Below are 11445 nucleotides of genomic sequence, written 5' to 3' on the forward strand. Positions count from 1 at the left end.
CTCCCCCAGGCCCAGCCTGGCCAGCACCACCCCTCCTCGACTCTGCCAAGCCCACCAGCTGCTACCCTGGCAGCTGCACAATCGCCTCTGGGTCTGTCGTGCCTCTTTGTGTCATTAGAATCATAGACTTGCAGTGTTTTAGAGCCGGGTGACTTTGGACTGGTTCCCTTCACACCACCGAATTTCCGCAGGTCATTTACTCTGTGTTAAGACTCTTAACACGTCATCTGGAAGGGCTTGGGGAGGGCACTGGGGCCAGCAGACGTCTGCTGTGTGATCTTGGGCATGGTTAGTGACCTTCTCTTAAAGCAGAGGTCAGGGGAAAATGTTCTAGGTGTCCAGAGAACCCCTGTATGTTACTGTTTTTTCACCCTTCGAGGAAGGAAACCTCCCAGACTTCTGAGGATACTGAACTCAACAATATAACCTGCTTTTTTTTTTTTTTTTTTTTTTTTTTTTTGAGTCGAGGTCTTACTCTGTCAGCCAGGCTGGAGTGCAGTGGCACAATCATAGCTCACCACAGCTTTGAACTCCTCGGCTCAGGCAATTCTTTCACCTCAGTCTTCCGAATAGCTAAGACTATAGGCCCAAGCCACTATGCCTCACTGCTTTTTTTTTTTTTGAGCTGGAGTCTCATTCCATCGCCCAAGATGGAGTGCAGAGGCACACTCACGGCCACCCCAGCTTCAACCTGCTGGGCTTTGGCGATCCTTCTGCCTCAGCCTTCCAAGTAGCCCAAACTACAGGTGCATGCTCCCACGCCTGGCTAATTTTTTTTTTAGTCTCACTCTGTTATCCAGACTGGGGTACACCACCACAGCCTCGACCTGTGGGGCTCTGGCGATCCTTCTGCCTCAGCCTTCCAAGTAGCCAGAACTACAGGCGCGCGCTACCACGCCAGGTTAATTTTTGATTTATTGTAGAGACGAGGTCTCACCAAGTTGCCCGGGTGGGTATCGAACCTGCGGGCTCAGGCAATCCACTCACCTTGGCTCCCAAAGCACTGGGATTACAGGCTGAGCCACCTAGCCTGGTGTAATTTTTTATTTATTGTAGAGATGAGGTCTCACCAAGTTGCCCGGGAGCCTCAGTCTCCCAAAGTGCTCGGATTACAGGCTGAGCCACGGAGCCCAGCCTATTTTTTTTTGTTGTTGTTGTTAAGAAATGAGATCTCACTGTTACCCAGGCTGGCCTCAAACTCCTGAGCTCAAGCAATCCTCCCAAATCTTGACTTCCCAAAGTGCTGGGATTGCAGATGTGAGCCACCCTGCCTAGTCTATAACATGCATTTAACTAGCAGTATATGCAGTACACTTGCCTCCTAAGAAATTTAAAATCAGTTCTGTAATGCCTGCTACTCCTGTCTCTGCTATCACATGAACTACTGAGTGGAGAGTATTCCCTGGGCCAAGCTGAACCCTTCAAGGTTTCCCTTAGCAGCCTGGAATTGAGACAGAAATGCTCACCTCAGTCTGCCCTAGTTTCTTCAACAGAAAAGACATGCATGGGGGCAGTGGTAGATGGGCAGTGTTTGAGACTATGTGCCTTAAGGCACTGAGAACAGATCTGCTGCTCTTGGAGGTAGTGAGAGAGAAAGGGAAAGAAAAATAAATCTACAATGAGGAAAATAGAGATGAGAGAGACCAAGCTTCCTGGCTTCTAGAAGCGTCCTAGTTCTTGGTTCCAGTCCCTCAGGAGATTGGGCTGCTTCCCACTCCTAATCTGAAGTTTAGTTTCTCTTGCAACAAAAATTCTTTCATAATATGCTCACTCTACAAGGTTTGTGACCATAAATTACAATCATAATCCTTTTGTTGAGTTTAAGTATCCAAAATCTCAAGAATCTGAACAACAATTAAGTGACTGGAAGTGATGAGACAACATACCCAAATAGTGGAAGTCATGTTGTATAGAAGAATTGTATAGAGCATCACTCCTAGTTGTGCCCGACCCTGCCCACTGTCTCCTCCTCAAAAAACAATAATTCCTCAAATATCTATCTAGCAGCTGCTATATTCTGTGAACCAGGTCAAATGCTGAAGTTGCAAAAGTCATCATGGCATAGCCCCTGCCTCCTATGAACTTTCAATCTAATGGGGAAGTCAGACAAGTAGACAGTATCATAAGAGGGATCTTCAAAAAGCTCCTGGAAAATGTGTATCAAGAAAAAACTATACATGGGTTTCAAAATTTTTTTGGCCCCAAATTAATTTGTTCTAACTTGTTGCAACATATCTAAATAGGATCTAGTTTGCGATGCAAAGAAGCATAAGACATCGGTTTGTAAAGATTCCCTTATCAGAGCAACATGAATTCTGCTAAAAATTGAAGTAAGGACAAATATCAAATTTATAATGAAGCTTGTGTGGAAGAAGAGTGAAATCACTGATATTTTATGAAAAGTTTATGGGGATAATGCCCCAAAGAAATTAGCAGTTTACAAATGGATAACTTGTTTATAAAGTTTATAAATGGCTAATTTAAGAAAGAACAACAATGTTGCAGATGAAATACACAGTGGGCAGGCCATCCACATCAATTTGTGAGGAAAAATTCATTTTGTTTGTGCCCTAATTGAGGAAAATCAATGATTAACAGTAGATTCAATAGCCAACCAATCTCACTTGGTTCAGATTATACAATTTTGACTGAAAAATTAAAGCTGAGTAAACTTTCCACTGGATGGGTGTCAAACTCGTTGTGCCCAGATCAGCTGCAGACAAAAGCAAAGCTTTCAATGACAATGTTAAGCAAATGCAGTCAAGATCCTGAAGCATTTCTTCAAAGAATTGTAGCAGGATATGAAACATGACTTTAACAGTACCATCTGAAACACAAAACACAATCACAGCAATGGCTACCAAGAGGTGGAAGTGGTCCAGTCAAACTACGAGGAACTAGTCAAGAGCAAAGGTCATGTCAACAATTTTTTGGGATGCTCAAGAAATATTGTTTGTTGACTTTCTAGAAGGCCAAAGAACAATAACCTCTACTTATTAAAAGAGTGTTTTAAGAAAGTCAAAGTTTCAGCAGAGAAACGCTCAGAAAAGCTTCATGAGATACTTTCTCCATCACGACAATGTTACTGTTCACTCCTCTCATGGCAAATCATTAGACATTCACCTTATAATCTTGATGTGGCTCCTTCTGACTTCTTTTTGTTTCTTAATCTTAAAAATATTTTCTTTTGTTAATAATGTAAAAAAGACAGCATGGACATGGTTAAATTCTCAGGACTCACAGTTCTTTAGGGATGGACTAAATGGCTGGTATCATTGCTGAAAAATGTGTCTTGAAGTTATGGAACTTATGTTGAGAAATAAAGCTCATATTTTAATGTTTATCTTTTAATTCCACTTGCCATGAGCCTTTTGAACCAGCAAGAGAATTTTCTTAAAGTTTAGACCTGTGTTGTTTAAGAAATGATAATACTTCTTTGCAGATTTTATTTGCTTAATATTTCAAGAGACCAAGCATGAGGATCAGCTACAAAAATCTCAAGAATTTTCAAGATATGACAAACAAATTCCTTTGAAGATGTTGGGTGAGTAGTGCAGAGTTCAGACAGGGAAGACAGTGTCTTCCAAGATGCTTACATGTCCAACCAGATGAAACAAATTAGAAAACAGTGGGCCTATCACACAAACTAACTGCATTCTGCTGGTTGTATGAAATGGGTCTTATGAGATACCATCAACTTTGCTATAATAATGTTGAATTTTTAATAAGGCTGTCTGTGTTGACAGTAGAACAAAGTCCTTTTGGTCAAGGAAACAAATCTTACTCAAACACTGCCAGAGACCAGTTATAAGATCAAATGGTTTTGAAAGATTAATGTAAATAAATCTTTACATTAGTATTTTCACTACTTTTATATTAAATATCTGCCAAAGATCTTATGTTGTGTTTAAAGTTAATTTGATATTCAGAATAGGACTATAAGAGAATTTTTTTTTTTTTGAGTTGGAGTCTCACTCTGTCACCCAGACAGGAGTGCAGTGCCGCTTCCAGCCACTGCAGCCTCGACCCACTGGGCTCCGGTGATCCTTCCACCTCAGCCTTCCAAGTAGCTGAAACTACAAGTGTGTGTGACCACGCCCGGCTAATTTTTGATTTATTGTAGAGATGAGGTCTTGCCAAGTTGCCCAGGCGGGCCTCGAACCCACGGGCTCAGGCCATCCACTCACCTCGACCTCCCAAAGTGCTGGGATTACAGTCCGAACCACTGAGCCCGGCCAAATTTTTAACAGATTATAAATTAACATATTGATTACAGAGTCTTTGAAGATAATATAAATCAATATTGTATGACTTAATTCACAAAAACATTGTATTGTTATAGTCAACTTTTATTTATTTATTTATTTATTTCTGAGGGAGAAACAAATTTGCCAAGTTTAATAACAAAAAGGGAAAGGGTCATGAGGTGGCCACATCTTTTCCTTGTCATTCATATCCCTCAACCTCCAGATCCTTCCTACCTCATAAGTCTGAATTCAGCCAACATTGGTTGGGTCAAAAACTGACCTTAGGAAACATCATCATCCCTCAAAGATGTTGATTACATTTCAAAAAGAGATGTGAAACTCAGCGCCACTTTCATTAAAAAAAAAAAAAAAGGAGAAACTTGTTACAAAAGACTAAAATATTCTTACAGCTGACCGGGGAATAGATCTTAATCCTTTCACATAATAGATAACCCCATATACAGGCCATTTGGACTACAACCAAACTGAGTTCATTACTCATTCCCTCTCCAGCTCTTGTGGCTTTTCTTAGACCTTTCAGGAGATTTTGAATGGCTCCTATACCTGTGACTACAGTGATGACCTGGGGACTTGGAATGGTATCTGGGCCACTTGATCTGAAACCTGCTGCGGTCTTGGACTCTTGCTCTGATGCCTTTCTTGGCAAGGGGAGGAGTTTCTCCTTTTGGAAGATGGACTCAGCCTTCTGGGCAACCAGTTTCTACTCCTCCTGTAGCACACAGTAGTTTTTCTGGTGGTGATCAGGTGATGGCATTCTTTTTCAGCTTTTCATCTTTCTCTTCTTCCTCTTCACTGGATTCCACATCATCCATGTCCTCTTCTATAGTACTAACTAGAGGCTTCAGTTGCTCAGCTTCCTCTAGCCCATAATGTTTCTGTAGCGGAGGAAGAATGAGCACAGACTCTCTCACTGTGCAGTAGTTCATCAATAAACTCATCTACTTGCATCAGTTCAAATTCTCCATTTCTGTTCTGGCTCTTGATTTTTCTGTAGTCATTTACGAAGGTTCCAAGTACTTGTAGCAGTCATTTGCAGTGCCTGTCAACTTCATGTAAAGTACCCCCAACATGCGGATATACTGGAAATTTTCATTTTTTTAATAAACTCTACAGTAATATCCTTCTTGGGCTGAATTTGAAGCATTTTCAAGGTTAAACACAGACAGGGATTTGTTTTATGTTGCCACCATAGACACCACCCACAAATCTTAACTCCATGGCTTTATTCACTACTAGTTTGGTTATAAGTCCAAAACATTCCTCTTTCCAGTACTTGGACTCATAGATTCACATTCAAATGATCTTCTCCACCAGATATTGATGGCTGGTGCTATGGATGCTGTGTGTATCTGTCACTGTACAGTTAGTCATTTTAGAACATCTTCCATTCTATTTCTGTCGAGTCCTTTAATGTGTCACTTCCAGGTTCATTAAAACAAAGCAAAACAAAACAAAAAATATCCAAGAGAGATGGAAGAAATCTCACAAAACAGCTTAGGTGACCATCTTGAAACCAGAAATACTGCCAACTTTTAAATTTTTATTCTATTTTATTTTTTTTGAATTGGAGTTTCACTCTGTCGCCCAGACTGGAGTGCAGTGGCACGCTCCCGGCCACTGCAGCCTCGGCCTGCTGGACTCCGGCGATCCTTCCGCTCAGCCTTCCAAGTAGCTGGAACTACAGGTGAGCGCTACCGTGCCCGGCTACTTTTTGATTTATTGTAAAGATGAGGTCTTGCTAAATTGCCCAGACTGGTCTCGAACCCACGGGCTCAGGCAATCCACTCGCCTCGACGTCCCAAAGCGCTGGGATTACAGGCTGAGCCACCAAGCCCAGCCCAACTTTTATTTTTATAATAAATTTCTCAGACCTTTACTTACCCTATCAGCAGAAAGTCTAGTATCAATGATCCCTAAATTGTCTAAAAACTCTGAGGCTTACTCCATCCAAAGAGTGAGTTGTGTTCCCAATGCGGTCTAGAAGGAAGTGGGATGAATGCCTGCTTCACTGATACTCTCCTTTCTCACAGTCTCACAGAGTTCTGTGGAAGCATGGTCTAGCAATGCCTTGATGGTTCCGACTGCTTCTGGCAATGGGGAGGCCCTGACCTGTGTACCTACAGTTATAGCTCTCTTGGAGTCCCTCACATTCAGTAATAGTCGCTATTTTCCCTTAATGCTCTGCACAAGGCTAGAGTGGACAGGTCCCAAGGAGCTTCTAGTTTTGTTACATGCTGTGCTCCCTCCAAAAATGCCAAGAATGCCCTTGAGTTTATCCAGGTTGTCAACTTAAGTTTGCTCATTCCTAATGATAATTTTATTTTAGATTCTCATTACGCTTCTCTGATAATGGACCTCGGCCAGGCTACCCTGATAAATCTTGGAAAGAGCAGGGTAAAGTACTTGTCCTTGCCTTTCCAGATGTTCCATACTCAAATTGTCCAACCACTTCAATGGGGATCAAGTTTACTTTCCCTGGGATTCACAGAATGGCATCATACGAGAAGGATGGGTAAGTTCTACACCCAACATTTCCATAATTAAGGGGCAACTGGAGTGACTCTTGGAAGGCTGAAAATAAAATCATTCTATTTCAATTTCAAAATTGCCCATAATCCCATTCATTGATAACCTCTGCTCATGGTGTATAGAAGGATTCTTGTCCTAATCTTCCTTCCCACCTCCCTCTTACACTTCTCTCCCACATCCAATCCATCCTTGACACAACAAACCGAACAAGTTCGGCTCTCCGAACACTCCATACTACACTTCTCTGTCAATTGTGTCTTCTTGTCCTGCAGTGCTTTCCTTACTATTTTTGCCTGTAGAAACTGTTGAAATCTACTTCCTTCAAGGCCCAGACTGAATGTCACCTCCTGCTTAAAGGCATTCTGATCTCACCCCCTGCTAGAATCTCCACCTATTCTGATCTGCCGCAGTCCATACTTCTCACGAGGCACTTATATTAAGCCTTATATTAAGGTTAAGTCACAAGCTTGAGAGTAAGAATTTTGTTTTATTCAACTTATCATCTCCCATGTCAACTGGTGCAATGCTTTCCTTGAAAATTATACATACTCAGTAAATATTTATTGAAACTATATGTATGCACCGGCAGTAGAACGATATCAACTGATTTAGCCTAGTCAAATTCTTTAAATTTCTTTCTTTTTGGGGGGGGCAGGGGTTTGCTCTGTCACCCAGGTTGAAGTAGCATGATCATGGCTCACTGCAACCTCAACCTCCTAGGCACAGGAGACTTTCCCACCCTGGCATCTCAAGTAGCTGAGACTACAGATGTGTACCACCATGCACGGCTAATTTTTTTCTTTTTTTGGTAGAGATGAGGTTCACTATGTTGTCCAGGTTGGTCTCGAGCTCCTGGCCTCAAGCAATCCTCTCATCTTAGCCTCCCAAAGTGCTAAGATTACAGGCATGAGCCACCACACCTGGCCTAATTCTTAAACTTTATTAATAATCACAATAGTAAGTACGAAGTGCCTGTTGAATATAAGACTCCACGTATTTACTATTTCAAACTTTTCTTAAATTTATTTTTAAAGGTTCAGATGCACAAAAATTGTAAAAAATGATATAATGAATATCCCTGCATCCAGCATCCATATTAAGAAATACAACATTTCCAACATAATTAAAGTCCTGTGAACTTATCCTAAATGTATCCCTTTCTCTCTCTACCATAGTTAAGCAAATCCTGAATTTGGGGATTACTCTAAGCATTTATTTTTATTTTAACTATATTATGCATTTATAATGTTATAATATTCTAACCATAATATATATGTTTATATTATATGTTATGTTTTATATTATACATAATGTTATATGGTATATATTAACATATATATGCTAACCATATTACACATTATAATGTATGTTTGCTGAATTACTTAAGAATATCCAATTCTGCTGTAGAAAATAAGAGAAATAGGCTGGATGCATTGGCTCATGCCCGTAATCCCCATACTTTTGACTGAAGCAGGAAGATTGCTTGAGCCCAGAGGTTTGAGACCATGTTGAGCCATGATTGTGCTACTGCAGTGTGAGACTCTGACTCAATTTTGTAAAAAGAAAAAGAAAAGAAGAGAAATAAATACATAAAGAGAAAAATGAAAATAAGAATCGAAGCAAGTAGCTTATGAGATAAACAAAATTCATAAAATATATTAAATAAAATAAGTGACCTATGAGGGATGCTAGTCATATACAGAGCCGGGCATTTGCAAAATGAACATAATTAGAAAAAGAAGGAAAGAACAAGAAATACCTAATAGTCATGATACACTAAATATACACAAGACCCTGAATCATCCAAGTCTCATGACGCACTGAAGATACCCAAGGCATATGAGGCATTCACTATTCGCAAGGTTTTAATGGGGCCAAGCATTGACTCCCCACAACAACTGCACAAGGAATGAAAATAAAATCCACAGCTGCTCAGGAGGCTTATTGATGAGCCACAGTTCTCAGCCGGACTCGCTTGCTCCCAAAACTGGAGAGTCAGCCTTGGGAGCAAGTCTTGTGTGTTGTTTTGACCCCAAGAACCTTCCATGGATCACGTCGCTTTGCTCAAATCCCAGCTCTGATCCTTGCAAAAACACTCTTTGGTAGGAGAGTTTATACGGCAGAGAAACAGGACCAGGATTCAGGGAGCAGCATCGCTCCTCCCTGCCTCCACCAAATCTTAAACATGGAAACCTACTCTGTCTCTTTCACTCTGCTTCTCATAGTGTGTTTTAAATTGATTAATAAGCCATGAGGTTTGAGGATCTCGTTTTGGTCTATGAGCTGAACATGAGATGCTCTGTGAGCTCTTGAACAGCTTGCCTGTGTGTGCACTTATAGGCTACCATTACAGCAAGGCATCTTCCCACACAACAAGAGGATCTGCAAGTTTTTAACCTGGATAAAAATATACTCTACACATTCATCTGTAACGTGACTTTAGATCAACTTGATCAACATCATATTATGAGATTCTTCCACTGGAGACATTTCACTCATTTTCACTGCTATATCCTTTGTATAATTATTTCACAACTTTTTCATGAATTCTTCTGTTGATCTAATGTAGTTTGTGTCCAGTTTTTTCTACCGCAAGCAATGCTGCTGTGAACATTCTTGTACATTTCTGCTTGGGCACAGGAAAGGCAACTTCTCTGAGCATATACCCAGGAGTACAATTTCTGGGTCAAAGAGTATGCACAGCTTTAACTTAACTAAATACCACCAAATTGCTCTTCAAAGTGGTTATAACAACTTATACTCTATCCAGAAACATGTAAGAATATGTAAGATCCTGTATGTAAGTTCTTTGTCCTAGCCAACATTTTGCACTGTCAGGTTTTATAATTTTTGTTGATCTGATGAATGGATGCACTCTGCTCACTGAGATGTAATAATCGTAGCAGTAGAACAATCTTGCAGCATTTCCTTAGTACTTCAGTTACAAGGAAAAAGACTGTGCAAGTTTTGTGTCAGATTTTTGGACTTTCTCATTCTCTGTTTAAGGCCAAGTAAGGTTCCTCTTTCTATTTCCAACACTGTCAGCACTTTGCATCTAATTTGTCATTTTTTTCCATAAGGATTAGAGTTTGGAAGAATACCATGTTGGATGCTTTATGTCACAAAAATATCCTGCTGATTATACAGGGGCATAAGAAAAAGAACTTAGCTGCATCCATGCAAATTAATCATCACTTAACATATGTCATAATGACGGCAGGTCAGTAGCATTCACAGTCTAAGAATGCACTCATTTAAAAAATTCTACTAAGTTGCTCCCCACCCCGGAGTATCTACCCCAGAGGCTTGTTTTATGCCTAAATTTGACTACTAATGTCCTGGGGTCAAAATATTTCATATTTAAGAAAACTCGAAAAGAAAACAGATCTCAAAAATATACTTAATACTTAAAAGGGGATCCCCCCCAAACTGGAATTTATTTATTTAAAAATTGTTTTTATTCTTACATGATAACTTCAGTCACTTTCAAATACTTCATTTGATGCAATACCTATTGAGCCGCTTTTCCACTGCTCAAAACAGTTTTAGAATTTGTCCATTTTGATATCTTTTAGTTCTATTGTAGTTTTTTGTTTCACCTCTTCCCCATCAGCAAAACGTTTCCCTTTGAGGACTTTTTTTTTTTTTTTTTTTGAGTTGGAGTCTCACTCGGTCGCCCAGACTGGAGTGCAGTGGCCGCTCCCGGCACCGCAGCCTCAACCTACTGGGCTCCGGCGATCCTCCCGCCTCAGCCTTCCGAGTAGCTGGAACTACAGGCGCGCGCTACCACGCCCGGCTGATTTTTTTTTTTTGAGTTGGAGTCTCACTCGGTCTCCCAGACTGGAGTGCAGTGGCCACTCCCGGCCACCGCAGCCTCGACCTGCTGAGCTCCGGCGATCCTTCCGCCTCAGCCTTTCAAGTAGCCACAACTACAGGCACGCGCTACCACGCCCAGCTGATTTTTTGGTTTATTGTAGAGATGAGGTCTCGCTGCCCAGGCGGGTCTCGAACCCGCGGGCTCAGGCAATCCACTCACCTCAGCCTCCCAAAGGCGCGGGATTACAGGCTGAGCCACCGAGCCCAGCTGGTCATGCCATTTTTGGTCAAAAACTGCTGAATGCTCAGCACAGTGTGGGCAGATGAGTTCATAAATCACCCATCATGAAATGGGCAAACATGTTGAAAGAATCTCCAAAAAAAAATAACTGAAATCAAACACAACCTCTCACAACAACCCTGGCTGGTAATGTGAATGGGTTCCTGGACCACTTACCTAGTAGGGGAAGCCTCTGCTACAAGGGACCCAGCCCCCAAAACATAATTTCATTTTTTGGGGGTCCCCCTCATATAAGTCATTAGCATCTCATTTGTCACATCTCTTTCAAAATCACAAAAGGAACTGGACACGGAACCTGCAAGTGCTAATAGGGTCTAAGGTGAAGGCCATCCTCAACCGCTTCCGCTCCTTTATCCAGCACATGCAAATGGGCAATCTCTGTCCTTAACATCTTGCGTAAGTCTTTTAGGCAGCTCCCCAAGAGCCCTAGCAGAATACTCAAAGTGTGGTCTGGGAATCCCACCTGGCTTCAGATCTTCTACAACAATTGCTTTTAAAATGCACGTTCCCAAGTCCCACGTCCCAGCACAG

The 11445-nt window shown here is 41.3% G+C and overlaps 1 pseudogene; it reads right to left on the reverse strand.

The window, feature by feature from the left end:
- Positions 1-4741: 4741 nt before the first annotated feature.
- Positions 4742-5639, reverse strand: LOC103256099 (annotated as a pseudogene).
- Between the last annotated feature and the right edge of the window lie 5806 nt (positions 5640-11445).

The sequence above is a fragment of the Carlito syrichta genome, unplaced genomic scaffold (assembly GCF_000164805.1).
Source record: "Carlito syrichta isolate Samal-C Ts95f unplaced genomic scaffold, Tarsius_syrichta-2.0.1 Scaffold288922, whole genome shotgun sequence".
Lineage (NCBI taxonomy): Eukaryota > Metazoa > Chordata > Mammalia > Primates > Tarsiidae > Carlito > Carlito syrichta.